We start from the raw sequence: 18,235 nt of genomic DNA, 5'->3' as shown, positions 1-18,235 counted from the left end.
TGCGAACCATGCAGAACTAGCACTCCTGAAAGAAAGGATATTGCGGAGACATGGCTTAGCCACAGCCTGGGGGATGTTTCCAGAATGAGATTTTCACTCTGCAGCGGAGTGTGCGCTGATATGAAACTTCCTGGCAGATTAAAACTGTGTGCCCGACCGAGACTCGAGTCTCGGTCGGGCACACAGTTTTAATCTGCCAGGAAGTTTCATTTATTTGATTATTTGTTTCTTAGTACAAACATGTCTGCAGTCCTGCTACACGTTGAAATCGACGTGGCACACTAGTACCGTAGCACATCGCTGGAGGAGCCAAAACAAAACTACGTAGTCCATTCATAAATTGAAGTATTGTTCAGTGATTCGTCTTTTACATTTGAAGGAGAACAACGCCGCCACAATTAATGATGAGTTGGTGAAAATGTACTGCAATAGTGCAACGTTATATGACACAGTGGTTAAGTGGATCAGACACTTTCATTGTGGCCAGTGCGAGTAGGAATGACTTGGCAGACCACGTCTCAGTGCAGAACAGGAAATCACAAGAGGAGGTGTGAGGTGTTGGTTGAGCTGTTTAGCTAAGATGCTACAAATCTGATCTCCGGTGATCTGCAGGGAAGAGTAAGCTAGTGGTCACTACAACAATTAAGTTTATTGCAGTAACGCAACAGCGATTTACCCTCTGAAAGGCAAAGGTCCCGAGTTCGAGTCTCGGTCGGGCACACAGTTTTAATCTGCCAGGAAGTTTCATATCAGCGCACACTCCGCTGCAGAGTGAAAATCTCATTCTGGAAACATCCCCCAGGCTGTGGCTAAGCCATGTCTCCGCAATATCCTTTCTTTCAGGAGTGCTAGTTCTGCATGGTTCGCAGGAGAGCTTCTGTAAAGTTTGGAAGGTAGGAGACGAGGTACTGGCAGAAGTAAAGCTGTGAGTACCGGTCGTGAGTCGTGCTTCGGTAGCTCAGTTGGTAGAGCACTTGCCCGCGAAAGGCAAAGGTCCCGAGTTCGAGTCTCGGTCGGGCACACAGTTTTAATCTGCCAGGAAGTTTCATATCAGCGCACACTCCGCTGCAGAGTGAAAATCTCATTCTGGAAACATCCCCCAGGCTGTGGCTAAGCCATGTCTCCGCAATATCCTTTCTTTCAGGAGTGCTAGTTCTGCATGGTTCGCAGGAGAGCTTCTGTAAAGTTTGGAAGGTAGGAGACGAGGTACTGGCAGAAGTAAAGCTGTGAGTACCGGTCGTGAGTCGTGCTTCGGTAGCTCAGTGGTAGAGCACTTGCCCGCGAAAGGCAAAGGTCCCGAGTTCGAGGCTCGGTCGGGCACACAGTTTTAGTCTGCCAGGAAGTTTCATATCAGCGCACACTCGGCTGCAGAGTGAAAATCTCATTCTGGCGTACAGACATTGCTTGCACGTGGATTCCTCTTCAAACTACATTGGAAGTGGTTGCTGTTAGGGTCCACCTGGACTCTGAGGTCACGGTTTGCAATCTTTATCTCCCTCCTGACAGGACTCTTACACCTGCTGCCTTAACTGCCCTTCTTCAGCAACTTCCTCCTCCCTTCCTCCTTCTCGGGGATTTTAGTGCTCATCATCTCTTGTGGAGCAGTGCATTTCCATCTAGACGAGGTCTTGTCTTAGATCAGTTTATTACAGACCATGACTTGTGCCTTCTTAATGATGGGTCCCCTACTCATTTCAGTGCCGGTAAAGGGAACCTTTTCTGCCATTGATCTTTCTTTCTTCTCCCTCTCTCCTCCCTTCATCACACTGGTCGCCACACGACGACCTTTGTAATAGTGACCATTTCCCGTTGATTCTCTCTCTCCCTTCCCGCTCCCTGATGGAAAGGTTACCTCGTTGGTCTTTCCAACACGCCGATTGGCCTCTACACACTGCACTGGTCGTGTTTTCTCCCTCTTTGTCGGGTTGTATTGATGACGTCCTACGTGACGTGTCTGACGCCATTGTTCGCGCTGCTAGCCTTGCTGTACCGCGCTCATCTGGACCATTTCGTCGCCGGCAAGTCCCGTGGTGGAGTACGGCCATTGCCATTGCCATCCGTGATCGCCATCAAACTTTGCAACACCTTAAGAGGCACCCATCAGTTGCCAGCCTTATTACCTTTAAACGCCTTCGCGCTAAAGCCCGTTATTTAATCAAACAGAGCAAACGGATATGTTGGGAACGATTTGTTTCTTTCCTCGGTTCTACTGTCCCTATGTCATGGGTATGGGCTGCACTTCGCTCTCTCCAAGTTTGCCATCGGCATTCCACCCGCCCAGGCCTTCACCTCCCAGATGGCCTTTGTACGGACCCATTGATTCTTGCGGAACATCTTGCGACCCATTTTGCAACGGCATCAGCATCAGCCTCCTATCTGGCTGCTTTCCTTCACCGGAAACAGCGGGCCGAAGCTTCCACCTTATGTTTTACCTCTTGTCAGTCCGAATCTTACAACGAACCTTTTACTGAATGGGAATTTCTTTCCGCACTTTCTTCTTTTCATGATACGGCCCCTGGCCCAGACTCCATTCATAACCAACTGCTTCAATATCTCAGTGTTCCACAATGGCAACATCTTCTCTGGGTCTTTAACCGTATCTGGCTCCAGGGTGACTTCCCTTCTCAGTGGGGGGATAGCATCGTGGTTCCTGTCCTTAAACCTGGTCAGGAACCCCTATTTTTTGACCGCTATCGGCCAGTTAGTCTGACCAATGTTGTTTGCAAGTTACTTGAACGGATAGCAGCCCGTCGGCTCAATTGGGTTCTCGAATCTCGGAATCTATTGTCCCCTTACCAGTGTGGCTTCCGAGAGGGACGGTCTCCGATCGATCATTTACTTCGCTTGGAATCCGCAGTTCAGTAGGCTTTTTCCCAGCGCCGCCATTTGGTTGCAGTATTTTTTTACCTTCGCAAGGCCTATGACACGGCCTGGCGCCATCACATCTTACTTACACTTCATCAGTGGGGTCTTCGGGGCCCACTACCGATTCTTATACCCCATTTCCTGTTCCATCGGTCATTCAGTGTTCGGGTTGGTACTGTTTTTAGTTCTCCACGGACCAAGGAGACGGGCATCCCACAGGGTTCTGTCTTGAGTGTACTTCTTTTCCTCATTGCTATCGATGGACTTGTGCCTCTGTCAGTCCTTTGGTCGCCCCTGCCCTGTATGTGGATGATTTCTGCATTTGGGTTAATTCCTCTTCGATGGCCTCTGCAGAGCGGCAGCTCCAGGGAGCTATATGGCGTGCCTGTGCATCGACCCTCTCACACGGGTTTCAATTCCCTCCTTTAAAATCGCGGGTGGTCCACTTCTGTCACCGTACCACGACCCACCCTGATCAGAGCTCTATCTCGATGCAGAACGATTGCCTGTGGTCCCACTGTTTCGTTTCCTGGGTCTTCTTTTCGACAAAAAGCTCATTTGGCTGCCCCATATCAGACTTCTGCAGGTAGGATGTTTCCGTAAACTCAATGTCCTTCGCTTCCTTGTGCACTACTCTTGGGGTGCGGACTGCTTCCTCCTTCTCCGTCGTTATCGTGCTTTAGTTCTGTCTCCCTTGGACTATGGTTGTCAAGTTTATGGTTCAGCTGCTCCTTCCACACTGCACATGCTGGATCCAGTCCACCATCGTGGTATCCGTTTGGCCACCGGTGCGTTCCCTACTAGCCCTGTTGATAGTCTCCTGGTTGAAGCTGGGATCCCCCCCCCCCCCCCGTCCCGTTGGGCTCCACCTTGCGTCTCTTTGCCGTGATTTTCAACTTCCTTCTTTGTCCTGTCTTCCTCGCTCCCACCCCTCCGCCCCCCCTCCCCCTTGGTTAGTTCCTTGGCCTCGAATTCGAATGGATCTTCGCCGAGGTCCGAAAGATTGCATCCCCCCGATGGTGTACCGTTCCTTTCTCCGCCGAATTTTATGGTAGTTTCGGGATGCTGTTGTTTTTTACACTGATGGCTCTAAATCTGCTGATCATGTGGGATATGACTTCACGTCCTCTGTTGGAATGGAAAATCATCTGCTGCCACCTACATGTGGGGTGTTTACTGCAGAACTGATGGCAATTATGGTGTTTTTCGCACCATCCCTTCGTCTCTGCCATCCATGACCATCTCGCTGGTATTCACCATGCTGCTTCCCCCCTGCGGGTCCGGGGATTAGAATAGGCCCGAGGTATTCCTGCCTGTCGTAAGAGGCGACTAAAAGGAGTCCATCCCCCTCACGGGGGTAGTTAGCGCCTGCGTCCGGAGACGGACGGTTCCACGACCTATAATTGTGGTCTTTTTGGTTTTTCACTTCTCGTTTCTTCCTTCCTCTTGTTGGTTCCTTTCTTTGCTCTTCTCCACCTCACTGTCTTCCTTACTCTTTCCCTTGACTTCTCCTTGCCTTCTCATTGCCTTCTTCTCCTTGCCTTCTCATTGCCTTCTTCTCCTTGCCTTCTCATTGCCTTCTTCTCCTTGCCTTCTCATTGCCTTCTTCTCCTTGCCTTCTCTGGTCTCCGCCTCGGCGTTTGAGACAGTCCGTCCTATTTCTCCCTCTCTCTCTTCTTTTTCCTCTTCTTCCTTCCTCCCTGTGCGTGCCTGAAGGCCGACCCACGCGTTCGCACGCGTAGCCGGTGACGGGGTAACGCGTAAGTCCCCGCCCTGGGTAGACATGTAAGGCACGCGCGTACCCCCTGGTAAAGGCCAGGCCCGGGGAGGGGTTATTGCCTGAGCTGATACATTCTGACCATGCCGATTGGTCCCTCCGTCTGTTTCTCGGGAGGTGTGACCTGAGGTGTAAACATTCACCTAAGGCGGGAGTGCCCTCTGAGAGGGTCCCCACAAGGAAGGAGCGCGCCATCGGAGACGCTGGCAATCATGGGGGATTCCTCCGCAATGGATTCTACTCCATCTCTCTCGACTTCTGCCCAAAAACGGAAACGTGACCAGCCACCAGTGACAAAAGTACTACCGCCTGCCCCACAGTTCCTCGTCGTTTCTCGATCTGAGGACGGAAAGGATTTTTCCTCTGTCAACCCTTTCGTTATCCAGAAGGGCGTAGATGCCATAGCCGGATCTGTCAAATCTTGTACCAGGTTGCGTAACGGTACCTTATTACTAGAAACTGAGAGTGCCTTTCAGGCACAAAAACTGCTTTGGGCCACCCTCCTGTACACGTTCCCTGTCCGGGTGGAGGCCCACCGAACTTTGAATTCGTCTCGTGGTGTAGTCTATACTAGCTCCCTCGACGGATTGACTGACGAGGAGATTCAATCTTTCCTCGCTGAGCAGGGCGTGACGGCTGTCCATAGGGTCATGAAAAAGGTTAACAATGACCTTCGATAGTGTTAAGCTGCCATCGCGCATCAAGGCGGGCTACGAGGTTATTTCTGTTCGCCCCTACGTCCCGACACCTACGCGCTGCTACCAGTGTCAGCGTTTCAATCACACTCGACAGTCTTGTTCCAATGCGGCTAAATGTGTCACTTGTGGCAGGGATGCCCATGAGGGTGACTGTCCACCTCCGTCTCCTCGTTGTGTGAACTGTCAGGGTGACCATGCCGCATCCTCCCGCGACTGTCCTGTCTATAAGGAAGAACGCTGTATCCAAGAAATTCGGGTCAAAGAGAAAGTGTCCACCTCGGCTGCTCGCAAGCTATTGGCTAGTAGGAAGCCCGCGCTGCTCCCAGCGGGGAAATACAGTACTGTCCTCGCCTCTCCTCGGACTACCAGGGAGGTAGCAACCCAGACATGCGATCTGACCTTCAGCACCACGGTCGTCCATTCGGCCAGTGCTAAGATCGCGCGGTCGACGTCTCCTCTTCCTCCCATCACCCCACAGACACCAGGCCCTTCATCAGCTTCTGCTAAGACGAAGACCCCGAAGTCAGATGCACGGGCCTTCAAGAAGGAACCATCCCGTGCAGACTTTCTACGTACCTCGACCTCCCAGCCTTCGACCGGTACTTCCGCCAAACGTCCTTCCAAAAAGGCTCATAGGAAGCACAGTTCTCCTTCTCCGCCACGGCGCATTTCTTCTCCTGCGCCACCCAGCAGTTGCCGCCCCAGGCCGTCATCCATTTCGCCTGGCCGCACCGCTGGTAGCCGTACATCTGGCCGTTCACCGGCGGAGGAAGCTCCCCCTCCCGGCCATCCTCCCGAGATGGCCGATGAACCTATCGACCCAATGGACGATGACTGTCCGCCTACTGATAGCGGCGGCAGTGCTCGCTCGAAGCCAGGCCCTCAGCGGCCTTCGAGGTGACCCCTTCTTTCATCTTCCTTTTCTTACGATGGCACTTATTCACTGGAATATTCGCAGCATTCGCTCCAACCGAGAGGACTTGAAGTTGCTGCTCCGCTTGCACTGTCCGCTCGTCGTAGCCCTCCAGGAAACGAAGCTACGCCCATGCGATCAAATTGCCTTGGCACACTACACCTCCGTGCGTTTTGACCTACCCCCTGTGGTAGGTATCCCAGCTCATGGAGGGGTTATGTTGCTGGTCCGGGATGATATTTACTACGATCCCATCACGTTGCACACCGGCCTGCAGGCAGTTGCCATCCGCATTACTCTCCCCACTTTTACGTTTTCCTTTTGTAGAGTTTACACTCCATCATCTGCCGTTACCAGGGCAGACATGATGCAACTTATTGCTCAGCTACCTGCACCATTTTTGTTAACTGGAGACTTCAATGCCCACCATCCCCTTTGGCGCTCTCCAGCATCCTGCCCGAGGGGCTCCTTGTTAGCAGACCTTTTCAACCAGCTCAATCTTGTCTGCCTCAATACTGGCGCCCCTACTTTTCTTTCGGACACATCTCACACCTATTCCCATTTAGACCTCTCTATATGTACTCTCCAACTTGCACGCCGGTTTGAGTGGTATGCACTTTCTGATACATATTCGAGCGACCACTTCCCGTGTGTTATCCATCTCCTGCAGCATACCCCCTCTCCGTGCTCCTCTAGTTGGACCATCTCCAAGGCAGACTGGGGGCTCTTCTCTTCCAGGGCGACCTTTCAGGATCAAACCTTCACAAGCTGCGATCGTGAGGTCGCACACCTCACGGAAGTCATTCTCGCTGCTGTTGAATATTCCATCCCTCACCCTACTTCTTCTCCACGTCGCGTACCGGTCCCCTGGTGGACCGCAGCATGTAGAGACGCTTTACGTGCTCGTCAACGTGCTTTACGCACATTTAAACGCCACCCTACAGTGGCGAATTGTATCAATTATAAACGATTACGTGCTCAGTGTCGTCGTATTATCAAAGAAAGCAAGAAAGCCAGCTGGGCTGCTTTCACAAGCACCTTCAACAGTTTTACTCCTTCTGTAGTCTGGGGTAGCCTGCGCCGGCTATCTGGCACTAAGGTCCACTCACCAGTTTCTGGCATGAAGGTCGCGAATGACGTCCTTGTGGCCCCTGAGGCTGTCTCCAATGCCTTCGGCCGCTTTTTCGCAGAGGTTTCGAGCTCCGCTCGTTACCACTCTGCCTTCCTCCCCCGCAAACAGGCAGAGGAGGCTAGGCCACCTAACTTCCGCTCCTCGAATTGTGAAAGTTATAATGCCCCATTCACCATGCGGGAACTCGAAAACGCACTTGGCCGATCACGGTCCTCTGCTCCAGGGCCTGATTCTATTCATATTCAGATGCTGAAGAACCTTTCTCCTGCGGGTAAAGGTTTTCTTCTTCGTACATACAATCGCATCTGGATTGAGGGACATGTTCCCGCATGCTGGCGCGAGTCTATTGTTGTCCCGATTCCTAAGCCGGGGAAGGACAAGCACTTGCCTTCTAGTTATCGACCTATCTCGCTTACCAGCTGTGTCTGTAAAGTGATGGAGCGAATGGTTAACTCTCGATTGGTTTGGCTGCTCGAGTCTCGACGCCTACTTACCAATGTACAATGTGGATTTCGTAGGCGCCGCTCTGCTGTTGACCATCTGGTTACCTTGTCGACCTTCATTATGAATAACTTCTTGCGGAAGCGCCCGACCGCGGCTGTGTTCTTTGATTTGGAGAAGGCTTACGACACCTGTTGGAGGGCGGGCATTCTCCGCACCATGCATACATGGGGCCTTCGCGGTCGCCTCCCTCTTTTTATTCGTTCCTTTTTAATGGATCGACAGTTCAGGGTACGTGTGGGTTCTGTCCCGTCAGACACCTTTCGCCAGGAGAATGGGGTGCCACAGGGCTCATTTTTGAGCGTCGCTCTCTTCGCCATCGCGATCAATCCAATAATGGATTGCCTCCCAGCTGATGTATCAGGCTCCCTTTTCGTGGACGATTTTACCATCTATTGCAGCGCGCAGTGTACACGTGTCCTGGAGCGCTGTCTTCAGCGTTCTCTTGACCGTCTTTACTCCTGGAGTGTTGCCAATGGCTTCCGTTTTTCTGCCGAGAAGACGGTCTGTATTAACTTCTGGCGCTACAAAGAGTTTCTCCCACCGTCCTTACGACTCGGTCCCGTTGCTCTCCCAATCGTGGAGACAACCAAATTTTTAGGCCTTACATTTGACAGGAAACTTAGCTGGTCTCCACATGTGTCATATTTGGCCGCCCGTTGTACCCGTTCTTTAAATGTCCTCCGTGTTCTCAGTGGTATGTCGTGGGGAGCGGATCGAACCGTCCTACTTCGTCTATATCGGTCGATCGTCCGCTCCAAGCTGGATTATGGGAGCTTCGTATACTCCTCTGCACGGCCATCCATCTTACGCCGCCTCAACTCCATACAACATCGGGGTTTACGACTTGCGATCGGAGCATTTTATAGTAGTCCCGTAGAGAGTCTTCATGGTGACGCTGGCGAATTGCCACTCACCTACCGGCGCGATATACTGCTTTGTCGGTATGCCTGTCGGCTACTGTCAATGCCCGACCATCCGTCTTATCGTTCCTTTTTTGACGACTCTCTCGACCGTCAATACGGGTTGTATGTCTCTGCCCTGCTACCCCCTGGAGTTCGCTTTCGTCGCCTCCTTCAACACCTTAATTTTTCACTCCCTGCAACCTTTAGAGTGGGCGAGAGCCACACGCCACCTTGGCTCCAGGCTCAGGTCCGCGTTCACCATGACCTCAGCTAGCTCCCAAAAGAGGTTACCCCCGGTTCGGTCTACCACTCCCGTTTTTTGGAACTTCGTTCGAAGTTCATCAACATGACTTTCATTTATACAGATGGCTCTAAGACCAATGACGGGGTCGGGTGTTCCTTTATTGTCGGGGCACAAAGTTTCAAATACCGGCTCCATGGCCATTGTTCGGTCTTCACAGCTGAGCTCTTTGCCCTCTACCAGGCTGTTCTTTACATCTGCCGCCACCGACATTCTGCTTATGTCATCTGCTCCGATTCCCTGAGCGCCATCCAGAGCCTCAGTGATCCGTACCCGGTTCACCCTTTCGTACACCGGATCCAACGCTCTCTTCAGCAGCTGGTGGACGTCGGTTCTCCGGTTAGCTTTATGTGGGTTCCTGGCCATGTCGGTATCCCTGGGAACGAAGCTGCAGATGCCGCGCCCAAGGCTGCGGTCCTCCAGCCTCGGACAGCTTCTTGTTGTCCCTTCGTCCGATTTTAGCAGGGTCATTTGTCGGCGCATTTTATCGCTGTGGCATGCCGATTGGGCTGCACTTACAGACAACAAGCTTCGGGCCTTAAAACCTCTTCCCGTGGCTTGGACGTCCTCCTCACGACCTTCTCGGCGGGAGGAGGTAGTTTTGGCCCGGTTAAGAATTGGACACTGCCGGTTCAGCCATCGCCATCTGCTGACGGCTGCGCCGACGCCGTTCTGCCCATGTGGGTACTTGCTGACGGTTCGACACATTTTAATGTCCTGTCCAGATTTTAACACACTGCGCCTAGATCTTAACCTGCCAAGCACTTTCGATGCCATTTTAGCGGATGACCCACGAGCAGCTGCTCGTGTTCTTCGTTTTATCAATTTGACAAACCTCTCTAAGGACATTTGATGATGCTGTTTTTTAATCCTATGCCTGTCAGTCTCTTTTATCGTGTTTTCCCTTTTAGTTGTTGTTGTCAACTTGTGCCTCGCGGTGCATTCTTAGAGTAGTCAGGGCGCTAATGACCATTGAAGTTGTGCGCCCTAAAACCACAAAAAAAAAACCATGCTGCTTGTTCCGTTGACTTCCTTTGGGTCCCTGGCCATGTGGGTATCCTGGGTAACGAGCTTGCTGATCGTTTGGCTTGGGGAGCAGTCACTTACCCCCCCCCCCCCGTTTTCTGTAAGCCCTCCAGCAGCGGATTTATTGCTTCCCATCAAATCCCACTTCGCACAATCGCGGGCCAACTCTTGGAAGGCTACTTCCCTGTCTAATAAACTTCATGCGATTAAGGTGACACCAGGCCCGTGGCGTTATCCTTTCGCCTCTCCCGAAAGGACTCGACCACACTGTGTCGTCTCCGCATTGGGCATACCAGGCTGACCCATGTTTTTTTTTTTTTTTTTTTTTTGCGTGATGAGCCACCCCCACTTTGTTGTTGTGGAGCCTTCCAGTCAGTAGCCCACGTTTTGGTTGAATGCCCCCTTCTTTTGGCTCTGCGTGCTAAGTACAGACTCCCCCACACTTTACCTTTGATGTTGGCTGACGATTCCCGGATGGTCAACCTGGTTCTCGGTTTCCTCTGGGAAAGTGGTTTTTATTTTCAGTTTTAAAGTTTTTCATCTCTCTCTGGTGTTGGGGCATGGCGGTGAGTTTTGGGGTATCTCCCACTGTAAGCCGTGTTTGGAGATTCCCGACACCCCTCCCTGGCCGGTCTCCTTTTCCCATATGCACTTCTACATTCTGGCGGTTGCAACTTTTAAGTCGCAGGTGGTGAAATTTCCTGCCTCTAGCATAGTGTTGGGTTCGCTCTCTTACTGACTTAACTCATTTTGTTTTTACAGTTTGCTCAAGTTGTTTCAGTTCACTTAACTGTTCTGGCTTCACGATTTCATTAATGCCAACAAGGGAAACTCCCCATCGTACCCCCTCAGATTTAGTGGTAAGTGGTCCAGCGAATCGACTGTCAAAAACTGAACACTGACCAAGCACGACAACAGGAAGTAGGTGTACATTTCTTGCCGCTCAAAATTGTGAACTTTCATTGAAGGTCATTGACGTGTCTGTTCTGTTTCTTTAGTCTTGGCAGCTGTCGTACTATAAAATATGATTCATATAAAATATGAATCATGTGATAAGAATATATTATCATCGGAAGTAAATCAGATGAACAGTGAAAGCGGGCGAGATGCCGCATATACCTCTCACAGAAATGAAAACAACCATTATACGGGTGTGAACTACGTTACAACAAAGGAATTCAAGAACTAATGGAACCAAGAGTCATAACATGTAGTAATTGTGTGGAACAAATAGGAAGTACGTACGTCTGGAGGTGCCTTCCTTACACCTCGCTGTTGAAAACTGACGTTACACCACGACACAGACACAGATTTGAATACAGCGAACAGACACGTCGTTAGCACACTGGACTCGCATTCGGGAGGCCGGCGGTTCAAATCCTCGGCCGGCCATCCTGATTTAGGTTTTCCGCGTCTTTCCTAAATCGCTTCAGGCAAATTCCGAGATGGTCTTTTGAAAGGGCACGGTTGACTTCCTCTCCCACCCTTCCCTAATACGATGGTAACGATGACTTCGCTGTTTGATGCCCTCCCCCCCCCCCTCCCCAAAATCAACTCACCAACCAAAAGACACGTCAATACAAAGTTGTTAAGGCTTTCGTGGCCACTTGTTGACAAACTGCATATTGGTTTCTTTCCAGGGTTCCTCGGCCGACGTTCGTCTGTTGATTTTACCGTTTTCTGGGAAGTTTTTCGTGTTAATAAAGGTAAGCATATTCATGCGTGTGTAAGGTTGAAGGAACCAGAATATATAAATTCAATTCTAGCTAAATTTATTCGTGCTTATGGCAGTGGTGCTGTGTTTGATGTTCAAAGTATTAAACGTCCTGAGCAGTGGATTCGCTACATAACTAAAGATGGCTATGCCTTGACAAACATTTTACTGTAAAATCGTCAGACGAACGTCGGCCGAAGAACCCGAGACAGAAGCCGATAGCCAGTTTGTCAGACACGTCAACGACCCGACGGAGAGTTCTTAATTTTGTGAGAAAAAAATACGGAGCACGAGAGTTTCGAAGACACATCGCCTCCTTCGCAGTCCAACACCGTGACCACATAACCACTAAGCCATGTCTCCCCAAAGTAGCTCCACGTTGCACGTCTCAAGCTTGGATCGTTCTTTTTCTTCGCAGTTCAGTATATCTTCTTTCTGTGTTCACGCTTGATCTATGTCCAGTTTTTAACGGCCTATCCACTGGGGCCATCGTACCACTAAATCTGAGAGGGGTGCGGTGGGGAATTTCCCTTGTAAGACACTCTCACCGACCGCTACACTACGTCAGTCAATATGTTTCTCTTTCTCACTTACTCATTTTGAAAAATTACTATTAAATGTGTTCATCTGCTCGTCAAATTGTAGTTTAAAACCGTGGATTTAGTTGGTAGTAAAATGTTCAACTTTTGACTGTAGCGCTTGAACTGTATCACTAAGGGTGGAATTTTCTGTAGTAAGCTGATCTACATTATTTGACAAAGCCTCGCAAACATCAGACAAATTTGGTACATTATTAGACAATGCCTGCTGTTGTTTTTTTAGACTGTCATTTTCCTCTATTAACTGATTTACATTCTTCGTGAGAACATCCTAGTGTATATGACGGTTTTTCATTTAATCTAAAAGCTTGTTAAGCATATATGGCAAACTAAATTCATCGGAATAATGTGTTTCCGTGTTCAGCTGCTGAACGTCGCACACTTGCACTCCCTATTTCATGGTCACTAGTATTTAGTTGTGGTTCCATGCGAATATCATATGAAATTGCAATGTATTCAGGTTGTGTAATGTTTGCTGATATGGCAGCATTCACATGTTCCATATCAGTATCTGTTACGTGTTCATCATCTTCTCCACTCAGAACTATGTTGTTCCGATTTGCACTAGCCATGTTTGCCTTTTTACCAATTTTTACCATTATGTTATTAATTGAATATTTTGCAACAAAATGTTTCTTTGAAACGAATGCTGATAGACAAGAGCGCAAGACGTTAACGCTGTCGTACGCTGTTCATAACATATATATCTTCCATGTTAATAATTACGACGTGCCATTATGAGCGAAAAGCAGATGGATCTGCCAAGTCCAGCTAAGCTGCGCCTCCTTTGATTCGCTACTGTGAATTGTACTGTATTGCAAGGAAAAATATGTAATTATCTATAAAAGGAAAGTACTTCCGGTTCAAATAAATAAACAAGCATAGGAAAGCATCCTATCACTCATTACCCTCAAGAATTTTCTTTTACAAACTTTTCTTGCTATTTCATTTATCCTTTCCTTGATAACTTCCATTTAATATGGTTATATGCTTCATATTTGTGTTGGTCGCTTGATCATGCAACAAACACAATCATGAGTTTGTACAATACAGATTTCATAGTAAATGGACGGGCACTGCCACCAGTGTACGTTACCTGTTAATAAAATAAAGGAATTATCTTTTTCCGATCAACCTGCATATGGAAGTTTTACCTTTCCAGTAGTGGTTGTTTCCAGGTAGCTACTCTTAAACAACGCATGCTCTTGATGTGGTCAGTCGTAATTTAAAATGTGGTTGACGAACATAACAAATCGCGGCATGATAATCGTTCATTGCTCTAATAATCGTAATATGTGTTCGAACTTCGTCACTAAAGTTTCAGATATACAACGAAAATAGAATTTTAAATAAATTAACACATCTCGCCAATGGCGGATCGGAAGCCACATCAGTCCTGATCTGAAAAACATTCTGAAACTGACACGTCAATAGAGCAGAATATAGGAGAGAACGACCTGATTCGTAACGTAATGAGTGCAGTAAAAACTGTCTTCAAAAATTATTGTTAATCAAGGAGTCACAGCAGTAAAAGAACGAGATGCTGACACATGGCTTATCAGATACGGAAGAGGAAGCACTTGTCTTGCTGTCCCCCAAACCATGTGATGGTCCAGCGTTCTTTTATTTGAGATACAAATTAAAACTTAGACATCCACTTTGCAATCTGTTTAAATTATAACGTACGAAAAAAGCTTTTTTTAAAAGAGGTCTCTTACTCTGACTTGCTGTGAAAATGTCTACAGTTTTCATTGCAACACTGAGTAAAATTTGTTTTCAAGAGTACGCTGATCGGTAGTCTTGATTATTTCGTACACCACAAATGATTGATGTAAATGTTAATAAAAACCACCAAAGCTGTATTTCACATACGTTCATTGCGCGGTAAACGCTTTCATTCTAAGTGAACGTCATCAAGTTCAGCAACAGCCTTCATTGCTGTAAATATGGTTCTCGGGAGAGATGTCAAATATCGTTCTGAAATTTCCACAATATTTTGTCTTCAGGAACGCCGAGCACACTGGTCTGACTGAAGCCTCCTATTTATGCCAGCTGTGAAGAAACTGCGCAGACGTGAACGAGCCAAATTCGGTGACCAATAGAGCAGATCTACCGGTCAGTAGCGAGAGAGACAGCTATGCCTCTTGTCGGACGATGAACCAACAGCTCCGACACACGTGCAGAGCCTGTCAATCATAATGTGCGCTGCCATCGACCGCCCCAGCACCTTCTGTCAGCAGCCGCCAACCGATATACGTGCATGCGCTGGCGTGTGCCCGTCCTCCCCTTGGTGAACAAAATATCTACACTGAAGCGCCAAAGAAACCTGTTTAGGAATAAGTATTCAAATACAGTGATATGTGGATCTCGTGACTGAAAATTCGCAATTTTTCACGAACACAACATTTATTGGTGTAAGTCACAAGGTTGATGACTGTACAACAAATGAAATGTTAACAATAACGATGCCAGTAAAAGTTTCCTAATGTAGGCAACAAACGTTTACTACTAATTTTCCACAAAGGTTCGTGGTAACCCACTCCCACACTAGTAACAGTCCAATTCAGAGACGAAGACGTAATCTTCTACGGTCGCAGTGCACGAGGTCGGCATCAGGTGTGAACTAAACTTCGGGGCTGGTTCTAGCCCCTAAATAGCTGTCTCTAGACGATCAGGTTTTGGCGTAGTGGCTCTGGCTCCCCCTGCAGGAAGTAGTGCTCGGAATGTCTGTTTCCATTATCTGGTATGTAAATAGCCGGTGTTTACCATGGTGCTTTTGGTACGCCTTAGGCATAGACAACCTCGACCTCTGTGGTGTAATATGGGTTGCCGGCCCTCAGGGGCTACCTTGGCTACGGTATAACAGTGGATAGGCAGATCATGGCGCTGCGGTCAGCAATGCCTGTATAAGACAAGTGTCTGACGCAGTTGTCACATCGGTTACTGCTGCTACAATGGCAGATTATCAAGATTTAAGTGAGTTTGAAATGGTGTTACGTTCGGTGCACGAGCGATGGGACACAGCATCTAAATGGTTCAAATGGCTCTGAGCACTATGGGACTTAACATCAGAGGTCATCAGTCCCCTAGAACTTAGAACTGTTTAAACCTAACAAACCTAGGCACATCAGGCGCATCCATGTGCAAGGCAGGATTGGAACCTGCGACCGTAGCAGTCGCGTGGTTCCAGACTGAAGCGCCTAGAACCGCTCGGCCACAGCAGCCGGCGGACACAGCATCTCCGAGATAACGATGAAGTGGGGATTTCCACGCAATACCATTTCACGAGTGTATAGTTGAATATCAGGAATCTGGTAAACATCAAATCTTCGGCATCACTGTGGCCGGAAGAAAATCCTGCGAAAACGGGATCAAAGACGACTGAAGAGAATCGTTCAACGTAACAGAAGAGCAGCCCTTGCACAAATTGCTGCAACTTTCAATGCTGGACCATCAAAACGTGTCAGCGTGCGAACCATTCGACGAAACATCGTCGATAAGGGGTTTCGCGTACTCTTGATAACTGCACGACATAAAGCTTTACTCCACGGCTGGGCCAGTCAACACCGACATTGGATTGTTGATGGCTGGAAACACGTTTCCTGATCGGACGAGTCACGTTTCAAATTGTATCGAGCGGATGGACTTGTGCGGGTATGGAGACAACAACATGAATCCATAAAACCCTACATGTCGGCATAGGACTATTCAAGCTCGTGGAGGCTCCGTAATGTAGTGGGGCAGGTGCAATTGGAGTGATATGGGACCCCTGATACGTCTAGGTACGACAGAGGTGACACTTACATAACACATCCTGTCTGATCACCTGCATCCATTCATGTCCATTGTGCATTCCCTCGGACTTGGGCAATTCCAATGCGACACCCCACACGTCAAGAGTTGCTACAGAGTGGCTTCAGGAATACTCTTCTGAGTTTAGATCCTTCCACTGCCCACTTAACTCCCCAGACATGAACATTACTGAGCGTATCTGGGATGCCTTGCAAAGTGCTATTCAGAAGAGATCTCCACCCCCTCTTACTGGTTTATGGACAGCCCTGCAGGATTCATGGTGTGAGTTCAAATGGTTCAAATGGCTCTGAGCACTATGCGACTTAACTTCTGAGGTCATCAGTCACCTAGAACTTAGATCTAATTAAACCTAACTAACCTAAGGACATCGCACACATCGATGCCCGAGGCAGGATTCGAACCTGCGACCGTAGCGGTCGCTCGGCTCCAGACTGTAGCGCCCAGAACCGCACGGCCACTCCGGCCGGCCATGGTGTCAGTTCCCTCCAACACTACTTCAGAGTTTAGTGGAGTCCAAGCCACGTCATGTTGCGGCACATCTGCTTGCTCGCTGGGGCCCTACAAGATATTAGACAGGTGTACCAGTTTCTTTGGCTCTTCAGTGTATTTCACATCCGTAGCATCATCTCTTCGAAGCTATTTCCCACAGAGTTGCGTGACACCTGCGCTTTTATGCCATTTTTTGGGAAATAACGATCAAGTCTCTTTATGTCGCCTGAAGATTTTCAATAAACTGAAAGTGACGCGGAATAATACACGTAAATGAAAAACATCTCTCCTATTCATCGCAACGCAGTTCGAAACGGAACTCAAGACTGTTTTACCTCACTCCATGAGATTCCAGACCGAAGACGTGTCTGGAGACTCCCTGGGCAGTGGTGAGATACCAACCTGACTGTCGCCTGTCATAAGATCGACAAACGGGACTGATGATCTGGGGAGTCATTTCGTTTCATAGCAGGACCCAATTTGTTGTCATCAGCGGTATTTCAACAAAATTCAACACCTTGTTTTGTTGTTCTTCATGGCAAGCCACCCTGGTCCTACATTTCAGCAATATAACGCCCTTCCGCACACGACGCAAGTTTCTATTGCTTGTCTTTGCGTTTGGCAAACCGTACTTTGACCAGCAAGGACCCCAATCTCTCTCCAGTTGAGAGCGTTTGGAGCATTATGGGCAGGATCCTCCAACCATCGTAGGATTTTGACGATCTAACGCTCCATTAGGACTGAATTTGGCACGTTATCCCTACTTTATGTGTGATCATTCAGGGAGGCACTATTGCGTGCACAACACACTCATCTTCTATGGCCATTTTTGTACGTTACTGTGAGTCAGTGCAGCTCTGGGGAAATCCCCGCATTTACGGAAAGTAACATAGTCAAACGGATAACGGCCACATTATCGTTGGTGACAACAACCCAAATTATCATCTCGATCCACGTAGATGTAACGATACACGAAGATTTGATGCAGCTTAACTCAATCATATGTTCGTTTTACCTAATTTGAAGGGAAATTAAAGCCTATCTCCTCTTCCCTATTACACGCTATGGGTTTAGATACACTGTATTTTCGTGGTCAATGTCTGCTTTAGAGAACTGCTGTACGTAGCCCGTAAGTAACAACACATTTTTGTCAAGGGATAATGGTACACGTATCTCAGTTACTTACTGTTGTCTAAAATCTATACCACATATATCCTTTTCTCCCGCTGTCATTCTTTTATTTAACTATTAACAATTCTGATCAATTTTGTAAAAATCATGCTGCTATCTGTTGCAATGGAGTCTGAGTGGGAATCAAAATTTTTGTTTATTTCTGTATTTACTTTGTTTCACAAACTACCGCAGCTCCTTGGACATGGATGGCCATTTTTACAACAGCTTTTATCCGGTTTTGAAAAATGACATTTGTATTGTTTAGATGTTACTGATTTCAGCATCTGTACTCCACTGTTAATTTACATGGAAATACCGCGGGTGGGCCT

Source organism: Schistocerca cancellata, chromosome 8 (assembly GCF_023864275.1).
Source record: "Schistocerca cancellata isolate TAMUIC-IGC-003103 chromosome 8, iqSchCanc2.1, whole genome shotgun sequence".
NCBI lineage: Eukaryota > Metazoa > Arthropoda > Insecta > Orthoptera > Acrididae > Schistocerca > Schistocerca cancellata.
This window is presented reverse-complemented; position numbering follows the sequence as displayed.